Source organism: Schistocerca americana, chromosome 5 (assembly GCF_021461395.2).
Source record: "Schistocerca americana isolate TAMUIC-IGC-003095 chromosome 5, iqSchAmer2.1, whole genome shotgun sequence".
Taxonomy (NCBI): Eukaryota; Metazoa; Arthropoda; class Insecta; order Orthoptera; family Acrididae; genus Schistocerca; species Schistocerca americana.
In genome coordinates this window covers 690,145,806-690,158,777 of record NC_060123.1, presented here as the reverse complement: position 1 = coordinate 690,158,777, position 12,972 = coordinate 690,145,806, and the positions used below count along the sequence as shown (strand labels likewise).

The 12,972-nt window shown below is 37.1% G+C and overlaps 1 protein-coding gene across 5 annotated transcripts in view; it reads left to right on the top strand.

The window, feature by feature from the left end:
• LOC124615573 (UDP-glycosyltransferase UGT5-like) overlaps window positions 1–12,972 on the top strand; it is a 156,569-nt gene that overhangs the window by 35,318 nt on the left and 108,279 nt on the right. The window contains exons 1-2 of one of the 5 annotated variants that reach the window (XM_047143554.1): window positions 2,879–3,005; window positions 6,938–7,028. The gene's annotated coding sequence lies outside the window, so the exon portion shown is untranslated. The other 4 variants (XM_047143558.1, XM_047143557.1, XM_047143556.1 and 1 more) reach the window with 4 other exon arrangements.

The window sequence follows — 12,972 nt, the reverse complement described above, 5'->3', positions numbered from 1 at the left end:
GAGGATAGCGGGGCCAACATCAACAAGGACACCAAGAGAGTGAGAGAAGAGGGCGAAGGGGAAGGAGCAAGGACAGGAAACGAGGGGAAGGGCAAGGAAATGCCGCCCGGGAAAGAAGGAAGGCTTCAATAGATCGGGGCCCCGTGCTCGCCACACACGAACTTCGAAAGGACCGTGAGCTCCCTGGGGGAACGAATATTTGTGCTGGACCAGGATTCGAAACCGGATTTCCTGATTGTCGCAGTCGCCTTAACAACTTCCACTATGCCAGTATGCTTCTGGGACCGAACTAAACTTCCAAATGTCTCACTGTCTACGACCCCATCGTCCGCACACAAGTTTACTTGGAGTCCCACCATGGGTTTTCATGGAGACAAACATATTTAATGTCAGAATTACGACCATCATTTTGCCCGTAGAGGCTTATAATACGTAGTTACATGTGTTATTGGTAGGTCACATCTTCATACCTATTGCAGCTAATGTCAGAAAAGAATTCACAGTTGCGAATACATTTCATAAATTTAGCTAATTTTCAAATAATACCTCATTTGTGACTCTTACGCATCTGAAATCATCTTTCCGGAACGAATTTTCACACTGCAGCGGACTTGTTCTATCACGATGTGAAGGTTGTTACAAAAAACCATTCCATGTTATGAGAAGTGGTAGCATGGACCAAAATAAGACAAAAATGTCCAGTAAACATGGGCCCTGCAATGGGTACCTCACGAACTATGAGCACCTGCTCGGGCGGCCGTGGTGGCCAAGCGGTTCTAGGCGCTACAGCCTGGAACCGCGCGACCGCTACGGTCGCAGGTTCGAATACTCCCTCGGGCATGGGTGTGTGTGATGTCCTTAGGTTAGTTAGGTTGAAGTAGTTCTAAGTTCTAGGGGACTGATGACTCAGAAGTTAAGTCCCATAGTGTTCAGAGCCATTTGAACCATTTGAACCAAGCACCTGCTCATCTACGCTATGGTGTAAACACACTCTTCTGTTGAGCAAGAGTTCGTAGCTCTTAGGTATTCTTTACTAAACTTTTTTTCTTGTTTTGCTTCATACTACAACCTGTCAAAGTATGGATTACTTTTTTAACACCCTGTGTATGAAAGTAGTCTGCAGAAATTCAGCGGAACTGTTTCTCTGGGAGTTGTACACCTTGTTACTGACATGATCACAAGAATCTTGAGCCGTTTCTAGAGCGTACTACCGAAACTCATAGCTCTATTACGATTGTGAGAACTGGGGCAGAGCAGTCGCCTATTTTACTGCGATGTAGGCCATGCTGAACGAATGAGAATTTCGTCAAGAAATTATGTTTTCATCTACTTAATGATGATTATTCCTCCATGAACGTCTACCTTATCTAGAGATACGAGTGGGGAAAGTAGAAATAAGATTTCAAAATGGTTAGCATGGCGAATTTTCATAGCCAAATGACGAGTGGGAAATGGACAAATGGAGTATCAAATTGACCAGCACGAAGTCTAGAGTTGAAAAAAAAATTCTTCAAGTAATCATGATACTTAAGGAAAAAATAGTTAGTGATCTGAGGGAAAAATGAGGTATTTCACGAACAGTTGCTTCTGTGTATATGAAGTGTCAAAAAACATCAAATCACAGTACAAATTGAAACTTATCTGGTTTCTCTTGAACTGTATAGGCTACTCTCAGTAATTATGGAGTAGCAATAAATATCCAAATATATTATATTTCATCTGTACTGAAAAAAATTGAAAATGAGAAGAAATTTTGGAAAAAAAAGACAAATGTTAAATGATTTGTGTGTTGCATTTTTTCATATGGGACATATGTTATCAATTTCTTGATATAAAGTGCCCACTTTCATCCATTGCTGAATGTGTAGATGTATATCCATCAAATTTGTTAACAAACATGTAATTTTTTAACATTTAGGTACCTGTAGGTAGTTGCATAGCTCTGACTCGTAGTTGAGTTAATGTCAATAATGTGATGAAAAAATTTAAATTTGAATGTGAACTCGTCAGAAATGTCAGAGACCACAAATTGTCCTGATTGTACAAGGTTTTTGCCTCCTCTAAAAAGGAGCTAACGAATGATCCTAGTGTTGAATTAATTTATCAACCAGCACTAGCAGTGCTCTGTTGTGAGAACAGAAACTCAATGAACAAGCATTTTGGCAGCAGAGTTCTGCTACCAGAGCTGCGAGGGGAGAGGCAAATTCGACGGCCAAGGTCTACCAAGTTTGGAAACTGAAAGTTAATTCGTCGCTAAAAAGAAAGAGCTGTTTTCAAATTTTACCCGCTATTATCGATCAGTTCAAAAGTCTTAAGTTACACATGCATATCACAGAGGTCTGGTTGTAGTCAATGTGTATACATATATAGGCTCTACCTATCGCATATTTGTGCTCAGCATATTGTTATAACACAAAATGTCTAAAATAGTATGAAAGGCAGCTTTCTTCCTAGTTTTCTTGTGGAATTCTTCCCCCCCCCCCCCCAATAAGAAACAAATAGGAATGAAGGAAAACTTATATTTTTGCATTATTAGTTTTTTTATTATCGATTACTAGGATTGAATAGCAAAGAATTTCAGATTCCTGATATAAAAGTGCCGATGTCTAAATGGTTATTAAACTATCTATAGTGCGTAAAAATTTCACACTTCCAGTTTTAAGCAATTCTTAATTTGCTTCAACAAATGTAAATGTCATGTCACCGCTGAGACTAATAACGAGTTATAAAACTGAAAAAATAGCACAATCGTTCCGTTGATGTACAAATGCTATGTGAGAAATGTGGATGGTTTTGTCGCTATAGTGCTCTTTATTTCATAACTGGAACCCAATTTCGAACTATTTAAAGATCCGACGAGAGGCACGTTTGTTTTATTTCGCTTCATGAGGCATGAGGACGAGGGTGATTCCGCAGAACAACAGGTGTGAGGTTGGCAGCGTGCACGAGTGTTATTGTTTACATGCTTCTGCAGACGACATTTCGTCGCATGAGAATCAAGATTTGTGAGTGAAGGAAATTTCAGATTGGTGATATGCACCATTTGTAACAGAAATGTATTTATACAGCTAAAATAAGATCTTCGCCTTGATTTACAGTATCGAATATCAAATATTTCAGCTAATGTCGGAGTCGTGCAATACTGTTTGGATATTCACCGGGTACTGGTGTAGGAAACAAACAAAATTCAGTATACTGATACATTTGTGTGAAATAACGGTAGTAATGTTTTTGAAGCATAGTTGCTAAAACTGAAGTATCGGAGAACTTGTTCAAAGCGTAATGCGTACTGCAAAAAAAGGCAAATTAATTTTTTTTTGCGTAAGCATTGATCAGTGTTTGATAATAAGTTATTGTTATCGCAAAGCGCTTAAAGTATGTAGTACTTAGTCTGGTAGTAACGTACAGCTTCGTTTATTCTTGGTCTTGAGGACCCGTTTAGGATTGCTGTTTTTCCTGTAATTCCTGAGCTGCTATTGGCTATCGTTAGGCTGATTAATTTTCTACAGCTACACTCTACAAACCGCATGGCAGAGGGTAAGTCTCATTGTGCCAGGACGTCGTTCCATCCACATATGGATCGCGTGAAGAAAGATTTTTTAAATGCATATGAGCGTGCTGTCATTAGTGTAATCTTGTCTTTGCGATCCCTATCGGAGCGACACGTAGGGAACAAATATGTTCCGAGGAACATCACTTGCAGCTGGTCCTAGAAACTTTGTAAGTATTAAGAAACTACCTACATAGGTTCTCACGGGATAGTTTGCGTTTGTATGTAAGCACCTGCTAGTTCAATCGATGTAAGATATTTATTTCTTCAGAATTCTAAAGGATTCTCATGGGAATAAATTAACAACACAACAGAAATTGGTATTTTGAGTGAAGCATTCCTATTGGAGATGGCTAGTGCGTGGCCGCATTCCTGGATTTGGGCTATGGTGACAGGCTGCTCTGCACCATAGGCCGAGATCTAGGTTTGTTTGGAAGGTGACAGTTTTTTTTGCACTATTAATTTGTCCAAGTGTTTTGTCCGTTTTTTTTTTTTTTTTTTTTCGTCATCAGTTCTTCGTGCTTTTGTGTGTGTTTCTGTGTCATGGTCATTGTATGATCAACAGCAGTTCTGCCTTACTTTCTACGTATTGATAATTTACGTACACTTTTTGTACATATTGTATTGTGTATATTGCTTAATTAAAATTTTGACTTGAATAATATTTTAGTGGCAATATTTTCCTGTTATTAAAAATCTTGTTAATGTTTTTCATCTCATGTTATTCATTTGCCATGGTTCACATCATTTTGTGATGTGTGAATTCTCCATTGACATTTTTGCTGTTTTTCTAAATCTGGCAACAAAAAAGGTTTTTTTCACTGAGTAGGATGGACATCATCTTGGGGGAAGTAATAAATCTATTGGTTAGTTCGACAGTTGAAGACCTATCTCACTATAACATTAAGATGAAGTAACTAATTTCAAAAGAGAGAACACTTTTTTGCCTGTTTCACAAGAATCTGTGCAACATAGAAAAATGAGTTTTTTGTGTAATTATTAACAGTGTGTCACTAACAATGCACAATCAGATCATTTAAAGTATTAAACAACCTTTGGTATGAATAAAATCTTTCTTTAGTGAGAGCTAGTAATATCTTATTAACAATGTGATGTCATTCTTACCTGGTGTATATTAAGCACTAGTTTATTTTAGCACAAGTTTTGCGTTGGAGGCAGTCACTGTTTGGCAGATTTGTGAGGATTATTATACACCTAAAAAGCTATACTCTTAGAACTTGATGCTTTTTACAAGTCCAGTGTCCACTGACAGCGGGATGCCGTGACATTGGTGTTACAAACATAAGCAGCAATTTAAAAATGCTGAACTGTCCTATTGAAAATAGCTCAGTCATTAACAGTAAGCTTAGTAAAGCTATTTTCTTTATGGGCATATATCTTGGGCTTACCACTTAGCGTATGTGTATCAAATGTAACCTTGATCATGTTCACTATTTTAAAGAAATATGTGTTTACTTCGGACAAAGACTGTGTTGCAGTGGTGGTTATCACTGATGGTCAGACTCCAACAGTCAGTAATATGTTGGACGTTTATATGCCTATTAACTGCCTCAATCAAAATGTTGAACATAAACCATTCATCAAAATTCAGTATGTGTAATATACCCACCATAACAAGAATGGCTATTGTGTCTCTGTACAAATGACATCACATCCCAATTCACCTTTATTTCACAGATCTGAGCCAATGTGTGGTTGATAGGTCAAATTCTTCCTTTTACTGAATTGTTAGTTACTTCAGGTTTCTTGAAACAGCAAAGTTCTCACTCCAAGGAAATGACCAGTAGCCACAAATAATACTGAGTGCTATGCACAGTAAATTTATGCTTGTGTGAATTCCAGCACCAATATTCTTTGTTACATTTTGGGAAATTTTATTATCTTTCTTTAGAGAGTATATAATGTTGAAAGACAGAGTTGTCAAACAATAATTGAACGTCTTAAAAGCACATATTACAGAGCTGTGTAGGAAGGGCTGCTTCTAGATCTGCGCAAAGACCTATGGTGAAGATAAGTAAGAAACTTGTTGAAATATCACTCCAAAATGAATATATTACTCACCTGCCTTCCAGAGAAGGATTCATCAGTGCAACTAGGCGAGAACGCCTGTATTCACTCTCCTTTTAGGGTCACATTATGTTAAGCTCAGACAGAATATTGTGACTTAACAATAGTCAACTGTTAATGCCGTCTATGGAATTACTTTTTAAAAACTTGTTTCATCTGTACATGTATGCTTCAGTTTGTTTCATGTCTTTCACAATGGAAGACAGGCAATTGCTGAATAATAATTTTCAGTGGGAAACTGTACTAAACCAGTGACAAAGTTAAGAGAACAAAAAACTTATAATTTGTATTAGGTTGTGTTTGCAACCACAATAGATATTATGTTAGGATTTAGATATTTTGTTATGGTGATCACCCAGTGAGAAAAAGAAATATGATGAATTCCCAGAGTATAAGGAAGCAGCAAAATGTAATTTTGCTTCGGACGTTATTTAGTGATCAACTTCTTGTAAAATTAATTGCAAAAATTCTTGTAGACCATAATATGCTAGAAAGTATCAAAGCAAGAAATAGATATTTCATTGTTATTGTCCTTGTGTAACACCCAAAGTAAGGTGGCTTGGGTGGGGGCCAAAGGGGGGGGGGGGGGGGGAGGTTGCATGGGGGAGGATGCTAGTTCAAACCCCCTCAAGCCATCTAGGTCTAGGTTTTCCAGGATTTCTCTAAGTAACTTAATATGGATTCCAGGATAGTTCTTATGAAAGGGCATGACTGTTTTGCTTCTCCATGCTTTTCCAATTCTAACTTGTGTCCAACTCTAATGAGCATGTTTCTGTCAGAATGGAAACCATAATCTTCTTTCCTTTCTGGTGTAACACTGTCATAATAAATTTTTCATTTTGACTAGTGGACAGTCTATGAAGAATTGGGTAACTGTTATATTTTCCTAGAAGTATTGGCAGTTTCTTTGAAAACTTTTCCTCAACATAGTCAAAAGTATTATATTTGATGAGTAACCATCATGAATAATCAAGGAGAATGAGGAATTAATGATTATAGATGTAGTACGATAAAACTGTTAGAAACATTATTGCAGAGATCTGAAGGGTATGTGGCTACATGAATTTTTGTATAAAAGTAATATAACATATCATCAGAAAAGTCACTACTATAAGAAATGAGAATCAGCAATGAGCCACTTACACTTTCAGAATATTTCCCTGAAGTTAGTTAAAACAGATTGTAGCTTGCAGAAAGCAAATGTAGAATCAATGTCCTGAGTAGAGTTGTATCAAAGCTCAGTCCTGTGTCGTTATGGAAAATGCTTTACCAACTGAACCATTTGTTTTTACCTTGCAGTTTATTCCACATCTTCTACCTGCTGTTTCTCTCCTGCATGCAGTGGAAGAGCTACTGACTCCATACATGCACTTTAACCACTCTATATAAGGTAAGTTGTTGCAGAAATACCATTAGAATACAGAGAGCCAGTGTGACTCTTAAATTACATCAAAGTTTTGACAAGTGAGACCTTCAGGAAAAAAATACCAATCTGACCAACTATGAAATGTGGACACATACTATTTTCATTAATACAAATGATCTGAAGATGGCCATTTAATTTCACTGAATCTAGTAATCATTGATTATATTTATGTGACCTGGTCAAATAGACTTCTGTAATAAGGAGAACAGTTGTGTTTAGATTCTGAGATCACCTCCAATCCAGTTGATAGTATGAAGTAATCATCATAATGTCCACAGAGCATGGGCTTTGCCATGATGGGGTGGTGTATGCATGTCAGTGATACAGGTAACCCAATGGTGGGTACACCCACATTAGAGGATTTATGTGGAGAGGCCAGACTAACACATGGTTCCTGAAGAAGAAGAAGAAGAAGAAGAAGCAACAGACTTAAGTAGTTGCAGAGGCAATAGTCTGATTGACTGATCTCCTTAGCAACATGGCCTTCCTTTTTTCGTAAAGCAGGCAGCTGAAAGCAAGAACGAACTACAGTCGTTATACTCCCCAAGGACTTGAAGTGCCACTGTTCAGTTTAATGATGCTGTCATCTTCTTGTACAAAATTCTGGAGGTACAAAAAATTCTCCATGAGGATCTCCAGCTGGGACCTTTTCAGAAAGATACCACCTACCCCCATGAGCCATGGACCTTGCCGTTGGTGGGGAGGATTGCGTGCCCCAGTGATACAGATGGCCATACCGTAGGTGCAACCACAACGGAGGGGTATCTGTTGAGAGGCCAGACAAACGTGTGGTTCCTGAAGAGGGGCAGCAGCCTTTTCAGTAGTTGCAGGGGCAACAGTCTGGATGATTGACTGATCTGGCCTTGCAACACTAACCAAAACGGCCTTGCTGTGCTGGTACTGCGAACGGCTGAAAGCAAGGGGAAACTACAGCCATAATTTTTCCCGAGGACATGCAGCTTTACTGTAGAGAGCTCCATCAAACCAGTCTCAGGACTGAAGACGACAACAACAACAACAACAACAACAACATCACCAGAGAACTGCCAACCTTTAGGTCATAGCATGGAATTTTGCATTCCTTAATTGGGGAGATAATTTAGGGAACTTTGATACAGAAATACAGAGGATGAAGTTGTAGGGGCAGTTCATGAAATGTGGCTGTAAAAAGAACAGAATTTGTGATTAGCTGAGTACAGGGTTATCAATGCAAAATCAAATAGCGGTAACACGAGTAGGTCGCATAATGGTTAAGAAAACAGCAATGTGAGTGAAATACTGTGACTAAATTATTGCATCCTACATCCACTTGACATCCAGTCAATCCTGATCCTTTATTTTAATCAACTTTATCCCCAGTTCAAATTAGTACCTTTTCATTAGTTATTCTAGCATTCTTCTGTAGCATCGCAGACCAAAAGCTTCTTCAGGACTGCAGTGCTCATTGCTCACATTCCACTTCCGTATGAGATTGTACTCCAGACAAATACTTTCAGAAAAGACTTCTTAACACTTATAGTTATATTACATGTTAAAACATTTGTCTTTTACAGAAACTCTTTTTCTGCTATTGCCAGTCTGCATTTTGTATCCTCTATGCATTAGCCATTATCAGTTATCACACTGCTAGATAGCATATCTCACATACCACTTTTAATGTCTGTTTCCTGATTTAATTCATTCAGCATTGACTGATTTAATTCGGTTGCATTCCATTATCCTTGTTTTACTTTTGTTACCATTTCCCATATAACCTCTCTAAGCCGACGGGAGGCCCTCGTCACATGACATTATTGTTATTGTTATTGTTATTATTATTATTATTATTATTATTATTATTATTATTATTATTATTACTATCCATTCTATTAAGATTAGGTCAGATTCAGTTTCTATAGACCCAAAAATGAGATGATTCTCATGGGTGTGGAACATGTCAGAAAGTATAACATAAAAATATAAAACATTTGAATATAATACTTAGTACCTTGATCATTTCTCAGTAGATTGTCAAAAGAGGTGAATACATTATGGTAAAATGGAACAGTTAATATTTACAGAATTAATACACTGTCTGAATGAAACATTGTTATGCACTTTTAGTGAATTTATCATATACAAAATTCTTAATCTTGGCTGCTGTGACCAAGTGCTGTCAAAACTGTAATATAACGGACATTTTTACTTAATCTGGTCTAACAGTCCTTGTTAAGATATTTATCTAAAGAGTAGAAGGAGTTGCCTATAAAAAAACCTTTCAAAATCTGTTTAAACCATGCTTAACCTGAAACCGAGTTTTTAATGGTTCAAACTGATACTGTAGTCCTTTGCCATTGTGGAGAGAATTACAATATCATTGCTGAATCTTAAAAGATTTTATTTATTTTATTCAATCTGTAATTAACTTTCTTAGTTTTTTTTCTTTGGTTGCTCAACATACAATTCAAATAAACTGGGGGACAGGTTACAGTGCTGTCCCATGCCCATCTGAACTACTCTTCCCACACTCCCCCTCCCACCCCCTTCCCATTCATGTGCTGTGACACTGATTCGAGCCTATCTTGTGTACAACTTGTAGATAACCTTTCATCCACACTTGTGTTTATTCTTCAACATTGTTAAAATCTTTCTCTCAATCTACAAATGCTAAAATGTAGGTTTGCTGTTCTGAAATCCATCTTCTAAAATAAGTTGTAAGGTCAGTATTACCTTGCATGTACTTACTTTTCTCTTGACACCAAACTGAACTCATCCAAGGTTGGCATCTGCCAATCTTGCCATTCTTCACTAGATAATTTGAATTAGTATTTTCCAACTATGATTTATTAAGCTCATGATTTGCTAATGCATATACACTCCTGACTTGTTTGGTACCGGGATTATTACATTTTTCTCAAAGTTTGAGTGCATGTTGCGTGTCTCATATATCTTGGATACCAGGTGGAACAGATTTGTCATGGCTGGTTCACCGAAGGCTCTGGATAATTTTAAGGGCACATCATCTGCCCAAAGTGCTTTGACTTAAGTCTTTCAGTGATGTGTCACATCCTTCTCTCAGGGTGACTTCTGCTATCTCATCATCATTTACTTCATTTTCTCTTTCCACAATAAGTTTAATAAAGTGTGAGACAGATTTTCTAGTCAGTAAGTTCTCAAATATCCTCAAGAGGCATAATGTGTCAAATGAGTCACATTAAAGTGATGCTCTTCTTAGCTTTTGGAGCAAGTAGTTGCCTTATTGAGGAGGAAACAGAAAGAAAAGGGTGGGCAGGTCACACTAATGTTAGGATGAAGGGACTCACTTGTGGATAGGATGAGGGAAGAGGGTAGACAGAGATCTGTCTCATAATTTACTAATTTTATGAACTGAATTTTCCTTTGATATACATGGTAAGTTTAATTCCCTTGTTTACCTCTGCTTCAGCTTCCTTCCTCATTTCACTTGTACTTGTTTGCCATGAGAGATCTTGATATTCATGGAGCTGCATTTCTTTTCTACAAAGGTTTTTATAATTTTCTTGTACATGGCATTGTCTTTCTCATAGTCAGGCATACTACAGCATATTTATCCCACTGCCATGCCAGTTTTGCCATTTTACACTTTCTGTCAATTTCTTTTTTTAACTGCATTCTTTGCTGCCAGCTCAATTTCCTAAAAGTATTTTCTTCTGTCACCAGATATGTTCAGCATCTCATGTGTTATATAAGGATTTTTCTACGATTTGTGTTTTTGTCTATCTGATCATCTGCTGCCTTCGTTATTGTGTTTCTTAAACCTTTCCATTTATCTCCTATTGTATTTCTTCCTCCTGTGTCAGTCAATCATTTCTTCCTATTCTGTTTGAAACTCTTGGTGACTACTGTTCTTTTATCCACATCCCATCTCCTTAATTTCCCATCTTTCTGCAATTTCTTCAGTTTTTATCTGTACTTCATGACCAATAAATTACGGCCAAAATCTACATCTGTCCTGGTAATGTTTTTCAGTTTAAAATCTGAATTCATAATCTCTGTCTCACTGTTATACAATCCATCTAAAACCTTCTGGTGTCCACAGGCCTATCCCACCTCTACAACTTTCTTTTCTGATTCTTAAACTGATTGTCTGCAGTGGTTAAATTGTGCTCTGTGCAAATGTTTACCAGGTGGCTTCTCTTCCTTTCTTCTTCTCCTCCAGCCCATGTCCTTGTTGTACTACTTCTCCTTTTCTTCTCATTCCCACTATCAAATTACAGTTGAATTGTCATCTCCTTTAGTGAACTGAATAATTTCTTAGATTTTATCATTATTTTACCCAATCTTTTCATCATCTGGGATGATTGGGGATTTTGGGGGGGGGCGCCTTAGCTTTGTGTCTTCATTGGTTATGATAATGTGTTCACTATGCTTATCATAGTAGTTTACCAGCATTTCTGTTCTGTTATTCATTATGAATCCTGATTGTGTGTTTCCCCTATTTGCTTTATTGCTGTGGTAAAGTGCCAAACTATGGGTTGGAAAAGCTCAGCTTCAATCTTTTGTCATTCCTAGGTTTTTTATATATCCCTTTTAACTTCTTTCACCTTCGGGAGCACTTATCAATGTGAAAATTGCCTAGTTGCACATTGGTTTGAAATCTATATTAAACTGTAGGATCCCCATAATTGTGAGTACATCTGTTCAGAGATCAGAGGAAGGCAATGGTGTACCATCTCTCATGGGACCATACCCATTAAAGCACTGTTGTTTAAACCAATCTTTAGGACAATGACAGCTACACCTTTCTTTTTTTAATCTTGTACTCACATTACCACAAATCCTTTTCTTCCTGCTAGTGCATTTCTCTAATTCTCACTAAACCTAATTTCAATTATTTACTTCTCTTTTCAAATTCTAGAACTTACCCAGTTAAGTAATCTAACATTCCACACTCCTGCCCGTGGAATGCCAGATTTCTTTTTGTGATAACAAAGTGAACAGCATATTGAAAGCATTATCACAGCCAAGACAGACAAAAGCCTAGACCCACCACAGTAAACTCACATAGTTCAAGTGTATATCCCTATTTACATTGAAGATAATGAAGAGCTTTAAAGAATTTATGATGAGCTAAACAAAGTTATTCAGTTTATTAAGGGAGATGAAAATTTGAACGTAATGAGAGACTTCGGTTGTAGGGAAAGGAAGGTGAGTAAAAATAATAGGATAACATGGACTAGGTAAAAAAAAAGAAATCTGGACACACTCATTTCAGATAGATATATAATGATTGTTCAGAGATCTTAAACTGGTAAATAGTTCCAGGGGCAGATGTGCCATGTAATGATAGCAAGGAACAAACAACAGTCGCTAATGGCATACACAAGGGTCACTATGCAGATGGATCCAGAACTTCACCTGGTAGATACCACACTTCACATTTCACCATATGTACACGTAATTGGTGTAAAATTACACTGATAATTTTTTGGAATAACTATGACATTTATGGAATATTCTACTTTATACATTGTAGAACCATGTTAACACAAAATTGCTAAATTACTGTTTCAACGAGATATGCCAGCTTTCTCACTGTCTAGAAATGAGATACATAGTAATAAAGTGTGACATAACATCTGCATATTTATAATGTACAATAATGACATAGCACTCCAACTAATATGTCAGAGAAAATAGTTTAATAATATTGGAACATATTGCAGTCTGTTGCTCTGCTGTAGTCAGTAAACACCAGAAATAAATCACATTTATCCTCATCATATCTTCGGTTATCATCTCATACTGTTTAATTTGTCTGGAATCAACATTGTTTTATGTGACACAATTGGTAAACCATATGTATAAATAATAAAACACACAAAACAGCTCATTGGAGTGCTTTCAGATACAACATTCATGACGAACATTATTGACTAGTTAGAACACT